At 39.4% G+C, this 12876-nt stretch overlaps 1 long non-coding RNA gene across 3 annotated transcripts in view; it reads right to left on the reverse strand.

Moving 5' to 3' along the window:
- LOC123364377 overlaps positions 1–11075 on the reverse strand; it is a 105121-nt gene extending 94046 nt beyond the window's left edge. For all 3 annotated transcript variants that reach the window (XR_006577081.1, XR_006577082.1, XR_006577080.1), the window contains exon 1: positions 10939–11075. This is a non-coding gene — a long non-coding RNA (uncharacterized LOC123364377). The remainder of the gene's footprint in view (positions 1–10938) is intronic.
- Between the last annotated feature and the right edge of the window lie 1801 nt (positions 11076–12876).

Genomic DNA, 12876 nt, shown 5'->3' on the forward strand with positions numbered 1-12876 from the left:
ATTTACTTTATTTCTTTGTATTCTGGTAGCACTCAAAGGCTTCAGTAGGGATCATGGGCCCTCTAACCTCTGTACAAACACAGAGGGAGACAGAGTCACTGTCTTAAGGAGGTTATAAAATCATTATATTCCTATTTAAAACCACTGCATGTGAAAGCTAACATTTTCTGCTATACCCTGAACTGTTAAACTATTCTGATTAGATTTATTTCCATTAGAGAGTCTGGATTGTTAAATTATGCTCACTAAAGCAACTTATCTCAAAAAGATAAATATATTTAGTTGTAACAGAAGCAAAAGTGCTTTTGACTCACTCACAGTTAATAGGAAGTAAATAAAATTATATTTCTTCATTAAAATCATTTTCATGAAGCTTCCAATATTTCATAAAAAATGCCATTAGAGTTATTTCAAAGACATGCCTGTGGTTTCTGCTAACTCCTTATTACACAACCATCCTTTTATAATATAAACCAATGACTTTGTGATAAAGTGCACCAGTTGGAAACATAAACAGATTCATTATGGATAACTTAAGTAATGCTTTTTCTCTTGTGAGATCAATGTATATCATTTAAAAGCAAAAAGCAAAGGAATCTTATGTTTAATCATTTTTAGATCTTCAAGACATACCTAAAATGAGCAAATTAAAGCACTTACCACATTCTATATACTGATATTTTGGGTTCAAAATTAAATGAGATGGATAATGTCTAAGATCCCTTGATAAGCATAACTAGCAATACATTGGCATATTGTAGGGCGGAAAGGCCAAAAATAGCAAAGTTGTGCTGTGCAGGGTTTTTGTAATGACTTTGTAACCCTACTTCCCAGATTATATTTCTAGTTTTGAAAATTAGAAGGCCAAAGAAATATAAGAAAACCATTAAAAAATCAAATTCTTATGTAGAACAATCCAAGTGTTCTCAAAAATACACTGTGGTAACATCTAAGGCCCAATCCTGCAAATATTTATGCATTCATGTAACTTTACACATATGAGTATCCCACTGACTTTGATGGAATTACTGGCAAGAGTAAAATTACAAATGTGTGTTAGTGTTTGAGAGATCAGGGTATAGAGTTATTTAAGTTCCTCTACCATGCCAAGATGACTCAGTGCACCATCGAGTTTTAAAAATCAAAATAATCTCTTCCTTCTTCCTGTAGATAAGGATAAATTAATTAGTTTCATAATAGGGATTATTTTTGGTGTTGGCTTTTAAATTGTTAAAATATTACTGAGTGAAGGCTAAGTCAAATAAGTGAATTTGGCATTTGATTCTGAAAATGGCATGGCCGATTCTTACCACTTGCTCCTGCGGGAGGGCAAGAAAGGGTTCAAGGATTGGTAGAGTTGACTTCTTTTGAGGTAGGTTATCAGACACATAAATGAACATGATTTGTTGGGGAAGAGTCAACATGGCTTTTGCAAAGGGAAATCATGCCTCACCAATCTATTAGAATTCTGTGTGGGGGTCAACAAACATGTGGACAAGGGTGATCCAGTGGATATAGTGTACTTGGACTCTCAGAAAGTCTTTGGCAAGGTCCCTCAACAAAGGCTGTTAAGCAAAGTAAGCAGTCATAGCATAAGAGTGAAGATCCTCTTATGGATCTTACTGGTTAAAACACAGAAAATAAAGGGTAGGAATAAATAGTCAGTTTTCAGAATGGAGAGAGGTAAATAGTAGTGTCCCCCAGAGATCTCTACATTATTTGTAAAAAGGGGTATACAGTGAGGTGACAACATTTGCAGATGATACAAAATTACTCAAGATAGTTATGACCAAAGCAGACTGTGAAGAGTTACAAAGGAATCTACCAAAACTGGATGATTGGGGAAGAAAATGGCAGATGAAATTCCATATTGATAAATACAAAGTAATGCACATTGGAAATCATAATCCCAACTAAACATACAAAATTATAGAGTCTAAATTAGCTGTTATCACTCAAAAAGAGATCTTAGAGTCATTGTGGATAGTTCTCTGAAAACAGCCACTCAATATGTAGCAGCAGTCAAAAAAGCTAACAGAATGTTAAAGACCATTAGGAAAGGTATAGATAATAAGACAGAAAATATCATAATGCCACTACATAAATCCATGGTATGCCCACATATTGAATACTGCATGCAGTACTGGTCACTCCATCCCAGAAAGATATATTGGAATTGGAATGGGTACAGTTACTTTCTGGGAAACAAAAATAATTAAGGGTGTGGAACAGCTTCTGTAGGAGGAAAGATTAAAACGAACATGACTTTTCATGATTGGTGTAGAGAAAGTGAATAAGGAAGTGTTATTTGCTCCTTTACATAACACAAGAACCAGGGGTCACCCAATGAAATTAATAGGCAGCAGGTTTAAAACAAAAGGAAGTATTTCTTCACACAATGCACAGTCAACCTGTGAAACTTGTTGCCAGAGGATGTAGTGAAGACCAAAACTATAACGGAGATCAAAAAAGAACTACATAAGTTCATAGAGGATAGGTCTATCAATGGCTATTAGCCAGGATGGGTAGGGTTGCAACTTATTCCTAGCTTCTGATTGCCAGAAGTTGGGAGTGGACAACAGGGGATGGATCACTTGATGATTGCCTGTTCTGTTTTTTCCCTCTGAATGACCTGGCACTGGCCACTGTTGGAAGACAGGCTACTGAGCTAGATGGATCATTGGTCTGACCCAGTATGGCCATTCTTATGTTTTTATTAGGGCTGTCAGTTAATCACAGTTAACTCACACGAGTAACTAAAAATATTAATTGTGATTAAAAAAATTAATTGTGATTAATTGTACTTATAAGAATAGAATACCAATTGAAATTTATTAAATATTTTAGATGTTTTTTCTACATTTTCAATATTGATTTCAATTGCAACACAGAATACAAAGTGCACAGTGTTCACTTTATATTATTATATTTATTACAAATATTTGCACTGTAAAAATGATAAAAGAAATAGTATTTTTCAATTCACCTCATACAAGTACTGAAGTGCAATCCCTTTGTCATTAAAGTGTAACTTACAAATGCAGGTTTATTTTTGGTTACATAACTGCACTCAAAGACAAAACAGTGTAAAACTTTAGATCCTACACATCCACTCAATCCTACTTCTTATTCTGCCAATCGCTAAGACAAACAAGTTTGTTTACATTGACGGAAGATACTGATGCCTGCTTCTTATTTACAGTGTCACCTGAAAGTGATGATAGGTTCGCATGGCACTTTTGTAGCCATCATTGCAAGGTATTTACGTGCCAGATATGCTAAACATTCATATGTCCTTCATGTTTCGGCCACCATTCCAGAGGACATGCCTCCATGCCGATGATGCTCATTAAAAAAATAATGCATCAGTTAAATTTGTGACTGAACTCCTTGGGGGAGAATTGTATGTCTCCTGCTCTGTTTTACCCGCATTCTGCATATATTTCATGTTATATCAGTCTTGGATGGTGACCCAGCACATGTTATTCGTTTTAAGAACATTTTCACCACAGATTTGACAAAACGTAAAGAAAGTACCAATGTGAGATTTCTAAAAATAGCTACAGCACTCAACCCAAGGTTTAAGAATCTGAAGTGCCATCCAAAATCTGAGAAAGATGGGGTGCGGAGCATGCTTTCAGAAGTCTTAGAAGATGAACATTCTGATGCAGAAACTACAGAACCCGAACTACCAAAAAAGCAAATTAACCTTCTGTACTGGCATTTGACTCAGATGATGAAAATGAACATGCATCAGTCTGCACTGCTTTAGATCATTATCAAGCAGAACCCATCATCAGCATGGAATCATGTCCTCTGGAATGGTGGTTGAAGCATGAAGGAACATATGAATCTTTAGCACATCTGGCACATAAATATCTTGCAACGCCAGCTACAACAGTGCCATGCGAACGCCTCTTCCACTTTCAGGTGACATTGTAAACAAGAAGCAGGCAGTGTTATCTCCTGCAAATTGTAACCAACCTTGTTTGTCCAAGTGATTGGCTAACCAAGAATTAGGACTGAGTGGACTTGTAGGCTCTAAAGTTTTACATTGTTTTATTTTTAATGTGTTTTTTTTGTACATAATTCTACATTTGTAAGGCCTGGTCTACACTACGCGTTTAAACCGAATTTAGCAGCGTTAAACCGATTTAACCTTGCACCCGTCCACACAATGAGGCCCTTTATATCGATATAAAGGGCTCTTTAAACCGATTTCTGTACTCCTCCCCGACGAGAGGAGTAGCGCTGAAATCGGTATTGCCATGTCGGATTAGGGTTAGTGTGGCCGCAAATCGACGGCATTGGCCTCTGGGCGGTATCCCACAGTGCACCATTGTGACCGCTCTGGACAGCAATCTGAACTCGGATGCACTGGCCAGGTAGACAGGAAAAGCCTCGCGAACTTTTGAATTTCATTTCCTGTTTGCCCAGCATGGAGCTCTGATCAGCATGGGTGGCGATGCACTCCCAAATCCAAAAAGAGCTCCAGCATGGACCATAAGGGAGATACTGGATCTGATCGCTGTATGGGGAGACAAATCTGTTGTATCAGAGCTCCATTACAGAAGACAAAATGACAAAGCATTTGAAAAAATCTCCAGGCTATGATAGACAGAGGCCACAGCAGGGACTCAGCACAGTGCTGCATGAGAAGCGTAACGGAAAGCCAAAGAATCAAATGGACGCTCATGGAGGGAGGGAGGGGGGACTGAGGACTCCAGCTATCCCACAGTCCCCACAGTCTCCGAAAAGCATTTGCATTCTTGGCTGAGCTCCAAATGCCTGAAGGGTCAAAAACATTTTCCCGGGTGTTTCAGGGTGTATGTCATCAATTTACACCCTTCCCCCCACCCCCTGGAAAGAAAAGGGAAAAAAATCATTTCTCGCCTTTTTTCAATGTCACACTATGTCTACTGCATGCTTCTGGTAGACGGGGTGCTGCAGCACTGAACACCAGCATCCCCTTCCCGGTGGCAGACAGTACAATATGACTGCTATCCATCATCATCATCAGCCCGTGAGTACTCCTGGCTGGCCTCGGTGAGGTCGGCTGGGGGCGCCTGGCTAAAAATAGGATGACTTCCAGTCATTCCCGGCAGATGGTACAAAAGGCTTGGTAACCATCCTCATCATAGCAGCTGGAGGCTGAGTTCCATCAGCCCCCCCTTTCATGTCTAAAGAAAAGATTGTGTACTGCCTGGACTATCATAGCAGCGGGAGGCTGCGCTCCTCTCCCCTCACCACCTTTTAATGTCCTGCCTGGACTATCATAGCAGTTGGAGGCTGCCTCCCCCTCATTTTATCTCACTAAAAGTCAGTGTTTATTATTCCTGCTTTCTTTATTACTTCATCACACAAATGAGGGGACACTGCCACAGTAGCCCAGGAGGGTTGGGGGAGGAGGGAAGCAACAGGTGGGGTTGTTGCAGGGGCACCCCCTAGAATGGCATGCAGCTCATCATTTCTGCGGGATCTCTGGGACTCTGACACGGAGTTGCTGTGCTCTCTGGTTCTCTAGTACACTTGCCCCATATTCTAGGCAGGACTGACTCTATTTTTAGACAAAACATAAAGAAGGGAATGACCCAGGGAGTCATTCCCATTTTTGTCCATGCGCCCCCGGCCAACCTCAGCGAGGCCATCCAGGAGCACCCATGACAGCAGCAGACGGTACAAAAGGATTGATAACCGTAATCGCCAATTTCCAAATGCAAACGGAGCAAAATGACTGATAACCATCATCTCATCACCAGTTTACAATGACAGACGGTGCAATAGGGATGGTAATCGTCTCTGCTACCTTGCAAAGGCAAATGAATGCTGCTGTGTAGCACTACAGTACCGCCTCTGTCAGCAGCATCTAGTACACATATGGTGACAGTGACAAAAGGCAAAACAGGCTCTATGGTTGCCATGCTATGGCGTCTGCCAGGGCAATCCAGGTGAAAAAGGGCGCGAAATGATTGTCTGCCATTGCTTTCACGGAGGAAGGATTGAGTGATGACATTTACCCAGAATCACCTGCGACACTGTTTTTGCCCCATCATGCATTGGGATCTCAACCCAGAATTCCAATGGGTGGGAGAGACTGCGGGAACTATGGGATAGCTACGGGATAGCTACCCACAGTGCAACGCTCCGGAAATCGATGCTAGCCTCGGTACATGGATGCACACCGCCGACTTAATGTGCTTAGTGTGGCCGTGTGCACTCGACTTTATACAATCTGTTTTAAAAAAACGGTTTCTGTAAAATCGGAATAATCCCGTAGTGTAGACATACCCTAAGTTCAACTTTCATGTTAAAGAGATTGTACTACAGTACTTGTCTGAGGTAAATTAGGACGGAAGAATCCCATGCACTGTTACAGACTAGGGACCGAATGGCTGGGCAGCAGTTCTGCAGAAAAGGACCTAGGGGTTACGGTGGACGAAAAGCTGAATATGAGTCAACAGTGTGCCCTTGTTGCCAAGAAGGCTAATGGCATTTTGGGTTGTATAAGTAGGGGCATTTCCAACAGATCGAGGGATGTGATCATTCCCCTCCACTCAGCACTGGTGAGGCCTCATTTGGAGTACTGTGTCCAGTTTTGGGCCCCACACTACAAGAAGGATGTGGATAAATTGGAGAGAGTCCAGCGGAGGGCAACAAAAATGATTAGGGGGCTGGAGCACATGACTTACGAGGAGAGGCTGAGGGAACTGGGATTGTTTAGTCTGCAGAAGAGAAGAATGAGGGGGGATTTGATAGCTACTTTCAACTACCTGAAAGGGGGTTCCAAAGAGGATGGATCTAGACTGTTCTCAGTGGTAGAAGATGACAGAACAAGGACTAATGGTCTCAAGTTGCAGAGGGGGAGGTTTAGGTTGGACATTAGGAAAAACTTTTTCACTAGTAGGGTGGTGAAGAACTGGAATGGGTTACCTAGGGAGGTAGTGGAATCTCCTTCCTTAGAGGTTTTTAAGGTCAGGCTTGACAAAGCCCTGGCTGGGATGATTTAGTTGGGTTTGGTCCTGCTTTGAGCAGGGGGTTGGACTAGATGACCTCCTGAGGTCCCTTCCAACCCTGAGATTCTATGATTCTATGATTCTATGATAAACTGAAAAAAAAATAGTTTTTACAGTGCAAATATTTGTAATAAAAATAAATATAAAGTAAGCACTGTATACTTTGTGTTCTGTGTTGTAATTGAAATTAATATATTTGAAAATGTAGTAAACATCCAAAAGTAGACTTGATCATGAGATAATTTGAAATTGTCCAGTAAGGATGAGTGCACAGAAATGAGGAATAACTCCTCTGCATAGGCTAAAAGGAAGAACAATGGAGCCTTGGGCTCTCCCTTGAAGAACCCAGACACCCCGCACAGTCCCTGCTCTATCTGCTTGCTGGCTTTTAGCTGAGGTACCTTGAGCCTGCAACAAGATGGTAATATGATAATTTCCTAGTTTCCCAAGTGCTAGTGCATCCAAATTATTATTCACACAGTTCCAGATAGCACAGTTCCAGATAACTTATTTATATAGCCTCTTTTAATAAGCTTCTCTTTCTTTTCTGTTTCTTTTCTTGTACACAGCTCTGTAATAGCTAATAATTTAAGAACTCTTTGACTGTGTCGTGGTTAAAAAGGTTTTCTCCTAGTGTGCCCTCCAGAAACAAGTTATACTCAAGAAATCCCCTTCATTATGGAAAATCTGCCTAATAATAGTTGATTAAAAATGGAATTTTCATAGTGCGTGAAATTCTGATATTTTGACTTTTGTCCTAATCTCAAATCAGGATGAAACGTAAAACTTTTCATGGAATGTAAAGCTCTAAGAAATTTTAATTTAAAGGTGTTAAAACTATTCTTTCAATATTTTTGATTGAAACTAAATGTTTTGACATTCCTGATCAAAATTTTGTTTCAATTTTCTGGATGGAAAATTCTGCCAAAGTCCATCTTTTTCCACAGAAAATTTCAATTTCAACAAAAGCCTATTTTCTGACAAAAAATGTTTAATTCAAAATTTTTCAACAAGCCATAATAATAATACTAATAGAATCAGCATAGACAGTTGCCTTTGTCATCAAGCAAGGAGACCAGTGCAATCTCTGAACTATATGCAGGCTGAAAGCACAATTAAAGGGATGAAGTAAATATGAGTACTCCAGCTGATGCAAATGTTGCCCCAACACCACTTTTTCCAATAATCTTACCCAAACAGAATAGGTTGAAAAGCTGATGATAGTTAGCAAAAAGCCAATCTTGAGACACAGTTTCTTCTGCAAGTTCCTAACAACCACTCCTTTTAAGGAAGCAGGCACCTCTATTTTGATCAGGTTTGTGCAAACATAACGTTTATTTATACAGAAGAATATGTGTATAAATCAATAAGGGACGAGGAAAGCACATTCAAAGGAATATAGAGTAGTTTGTGTCAAACACTGAAAATGTATGAATGTGCCCGACTAATACAACTAGAATATTTTTTTAACCAAAGGAACAGAAGATGAAAAAATGCCAAAAGTAAAATTTAAACGTATACACTAATTGTGTTATGGAGAGTGGAAACCTACTGTAATAAGGTCATTTTGCAGTAAGAATAAACAGTGCCCTCTGTGGTTTAAAAGAAAATGTAGCATTGGTTTCTCCTGCATAGTATGTTTAAACACACAAGCTAAAAGCACCCAAAATTGCCCTATTTAGTATAATCACTTAGCTTGATGAAAATCCTCAGTCATTTTAACGTGCTTACCTCAGGAATGCAGATAACAAGTAGCAAACAGAAAGTAATCCACAAATAGCTTTCGAATCCTGTTTGAAAAATTGGCCTGTAAACCATCTAGGTCTAAAAGCCAAGTGAGCACATTATGATCCAAAAAAGTGAATGATTTTTTAAGTGATTTATGTAAACTGGGAAAGAAAAACTGACTTTAAAACAAACTTGAACATGTATTGTTGATATGATCACATTTTAGAATACACTAAGTGTTCCAAATGGCCTTCAGATCAATTTTGGGAAATAAACAAAGCTCAGCTTTCAATGAGATTTAGGTTTTCAAAACACAAAAAAATTAGGGTAGAGGCTCATTCAAACATTCATTAAATCCAGACTGCCATGAGTTATATTGCACAGTCTGAAGTGATGACTAATGTTGATAAAAAATCAAAATATTATCTGTAGCAGTTTGCATAAGCTTAAGCAGAATAGTTTGCATATATTCTAGAAATAACGGATTTTGCCAGTTCACAAAAGAGGCCAAACCTAAACATTATTTTAAACAAGTATTTTGTTCTATACTTAAGGTCAAAGACTGTGTCCAAATTTATATATATATTATAATAGATACCAGATGGGAAAAAAATGTATCTGACATCCAGTTTACACTAAGTGATACAAGCGCAACAGTTTTATGGTTTAAAAGGCATGGTTTGATAGTTGAACTGTTAGTGGCTATGTAGAGTTGCTCTGCCCCCCACTAACTCTGGGAGATATTTTATGCCAGGGAGGTACAATTCATCTCTGGGATTGATTCTAGCTGTTCCCTGACTCTTTTAGGGAAGACTAGATCAAACATAGGCCCTAGCTCTGAGAATCCCTGTACACTACTCTTTGATTATGTGATTCTAATGACCTGTGCTGATAGTCTCCTGGAACCCCTCTGAAAGGGGAATATTAGGGTATGTCTACACTGGAGATGGAAATTTCAAGGTTGGGTAGACATAGCTGCATTAGCTATGACTGAGCTATTGCACTAGAAATAGAAGTGTAGCCATGGTGGCATGAATAGTGGTAGGGGCTAACCACCATCAATCAGTTTTTAGGGTCTTGGATGGGATCATACTTGGGGTGGCTAGTCTGTCCTGCCACGCATATCACTGAGTCAACACTTCTATTTTTAGTGCACTAGCTTGATCAGAGCTAGCATGGGTATGTTTACTCGAGCTGAAAATGACACCTTCCAGCTCCAGTGTAGACATACCCAGTGAAGTTTTAACTGCAAAGGAAAACCCTGTGGGAATTGTGGTGGGATAATTTGAAGAGGTGTTGCTGACTGGGCTAGGGAATGCAGCGTCTGGGGGAAAATGATGTCAGAGGACATTAAGGGGGGGACATGATAGTGGTCTTCAAATACTTGAAAGGCTGCCATAAAAAAAGATGGAGAAAAGTTGTTCTCTCCTTCCACAGAGGGCAGGACAAGAGGCTGAAATTACAGCATAGCAGATTTAGATTAAATCACAGGAAAAACTTCCTAACTGTAAGAACAGCAGGACAATGGGACAGACTCTCTTGGGAGGCTGTGGAAGCTCCTTCACTGTGGTTTTCAAAAGGAGGCTGGATAGCCACCTGTTTTGGATGGTTTAGACACAATAAATCCTGCATTTTGGCAAGGACTATATGACCTTTGCGGTCCCATCTAACCCTATGATTCTATTCTATGATGTCAAGAAGGCAGTTGAGACCCATTTCTGTGCAGGAGAAGGAGCTCCCCTGGTCATGTTTGGGACATATCAATTTCTAATTTAGTGTCCCTTAAAATGGTTTGCTCTGGGGGCAGCATCACCAAAAAGAAAAGTGCTCTGCCGATGGCAGGGTTTGAAAATTCTTTATTATTATTACTAATTATTTGTATTGCCATAGTGCCTAAGAGCCCTGTCATGGACCAGGGGCAAGGATCCCATTGTGCTAGGCTCTGTACAAAGTCAGAACCATGACATGATTCCTGCGCCAAAGGGTTTACAATGTAAGTATAAGATGAGCCAACAGATGGATGCAGACAGACAGATGGAGTTGTACAAGGAAGCAATAAGACAATACTGGTAGGCAGTCGACTCCACATACCCTTGTCAAGTTTTTTGCAGGCATCACAACAAAGGAGAGTTTTAATGAACTGAGAAGCCCAAATATAGACAAAGTAAATCAACAATTTTAATATGCAACCACTAACCTACTGCAGAGAGAGATGAGTCAGCCAGGCTTAGGGAAAACACAGCTACTTCCAAATGGGTATATTGTTACTCAGTTGTAGAGTAGACATATTACTCCTCACAGGTCCTTGATCTAGAGTTGGCAATTTGGGTAGCTGAAGCACCTACAGGAATAATGATGCTGGTTTAGTGTACAATAAAGCTGTTGCCATATGTCATTGATGAATGTTTGTAAAAAAACACTTTGAAGATATAAAGAGCTATATAAGCACCTAGTATTATTTTTACTTCAAAGGTCTGCCCTTTGTCCTTGATATATTTACAATATGCAAAAATCCAGCTCACAGTAGTTTGTCTAAACTGTAGTTGTTGTAAAGCCAACACTCGTCTGGGAGTGAAAAATGAACATAAGAAAATGTACCAAAACACTTAAATTATTTAAAAATATTTATATTTATAAAGTATTATTAGAGCTGGCTGGATATCTGGGGTTGGTAGAGGAAGACAACAAAATTAAATATTTATTTTACAATCCTGGATATCATTTTTGTTTTGACAACTGGGTGTGGAGTGCTTTTCTGGCTGTGCCTTTCTGTAAGCTCAACATTGAAGAGTATAGCACAATACTGTCTACATATTGTTAGAAAGAAGTTTTACTTTGTTGATCATTGTCTATATAGGTGCTTATATGGCCCTCATTGCCATATTATCTGAGCACCTCTTTATTCACAAGCAGCAATGATACCCAAATATTACTGTCACAGACCCTCAGAACTATTTCTGTTCAGCTCTGACTCAATCTAAAACTGTGTCTGGTCCATTTGATTCAATCTGAATCTTGTAGGGAGTAGCCAAGTTTCATTCATATGGTAGTCTCTCCAGTTTGTTTTGGTACAAATTAATGGTTTTGCTATGTACTATGGCTATGCTTCAGACATTCTCTTGCCTACTAAATAATGGGTAAGGCTGGTCAAAAAATTACCATCAAAACTGATTTTTTTGGTGACAAATATTTAAGATACTGACTAAACATTTTTTGTGAAAAGTGTCCGCTTTCCACAGAAATTTTAAACTTTTCATTGAACAACTGAATGCCCAAAAATTTAAAAGTTTTGCTTGAAAACCAAAATATTGCAATTCAGAAATGCTGCTGCAGTACCTCGTGGAAGTTGTAATTTGGTTCCTTCAGGTCCCCATTCTCATGTATAGGTCAGGTTCCCCTGCCAGACTTTATCTCCCATAATGCACCACAGCCATGGGACTTCCATGATGCATTAATGAGGGGAGACTGTGGTGTGTCATGAGAGTTATAGCATGATCACGGACCCTGGCCTCTAGAGGAGAATAGGAGCATGAGGTGCCTAAACGGCACCTCTCATGAGACATTTCTGAATCAAAATATTTCAGGTTTTGGTTGAAACATTTCAGTTTTCAATTTTTTTTCCAAAAAATTGAAATTTTTCCCAGGAAAAGAAACAAAAAAAATCTGATCACCTCTCGTAAATTAGACAGATTTTCCATAATGAAGGGGATTTCTTGAGTATAACTTGTTTCTGGAGGGCACACTAGGAGAAAACCTTTTTAACCATGACACAGTCAGAGTTCTTAAATTATTAGCTATTACAGAGCTGTGTACAAGAAAAGAAACAAAAAAGAAAAGAGAAGCTTATTAAAAGAGGCTATATAAATAAGTTATCTGGAACTGTGTGAATAATAATTTGGATGCACTAGCACTTGGGGAGCTGGGAAATTATCATATTACCATCTTGTTGCAGGCTCAAGGTACCTCAGCTAAAAGCCAGCAAGCAGATAGAGCAGGGACTGTGCGGGGTGTCTGGGTTCTTCAAGGGAGAGCCCAAGGCTCCATTGTTCTTCCTTTTAGCCTATGCAGAGGAGTTATTCCTCATTTCTGTGCATGCACCCTTACTGGACAATTTCAAATTACCTCATGATCAAGT

Source organism: Mauremys mutica, chromosome 2, assembly GCF_020497125.1.
Source record: "Mauremys mutica isolate MM-2020 ecotype Southern chromosome 2, ASM2049712v1, whole genome shotgun sequence".
Classification (NCBI taxonomy): Eukaryota; Metazoa; Chordata; order Testudines; family Geoemydidae; genus Mauremys; species Mauremys mutica.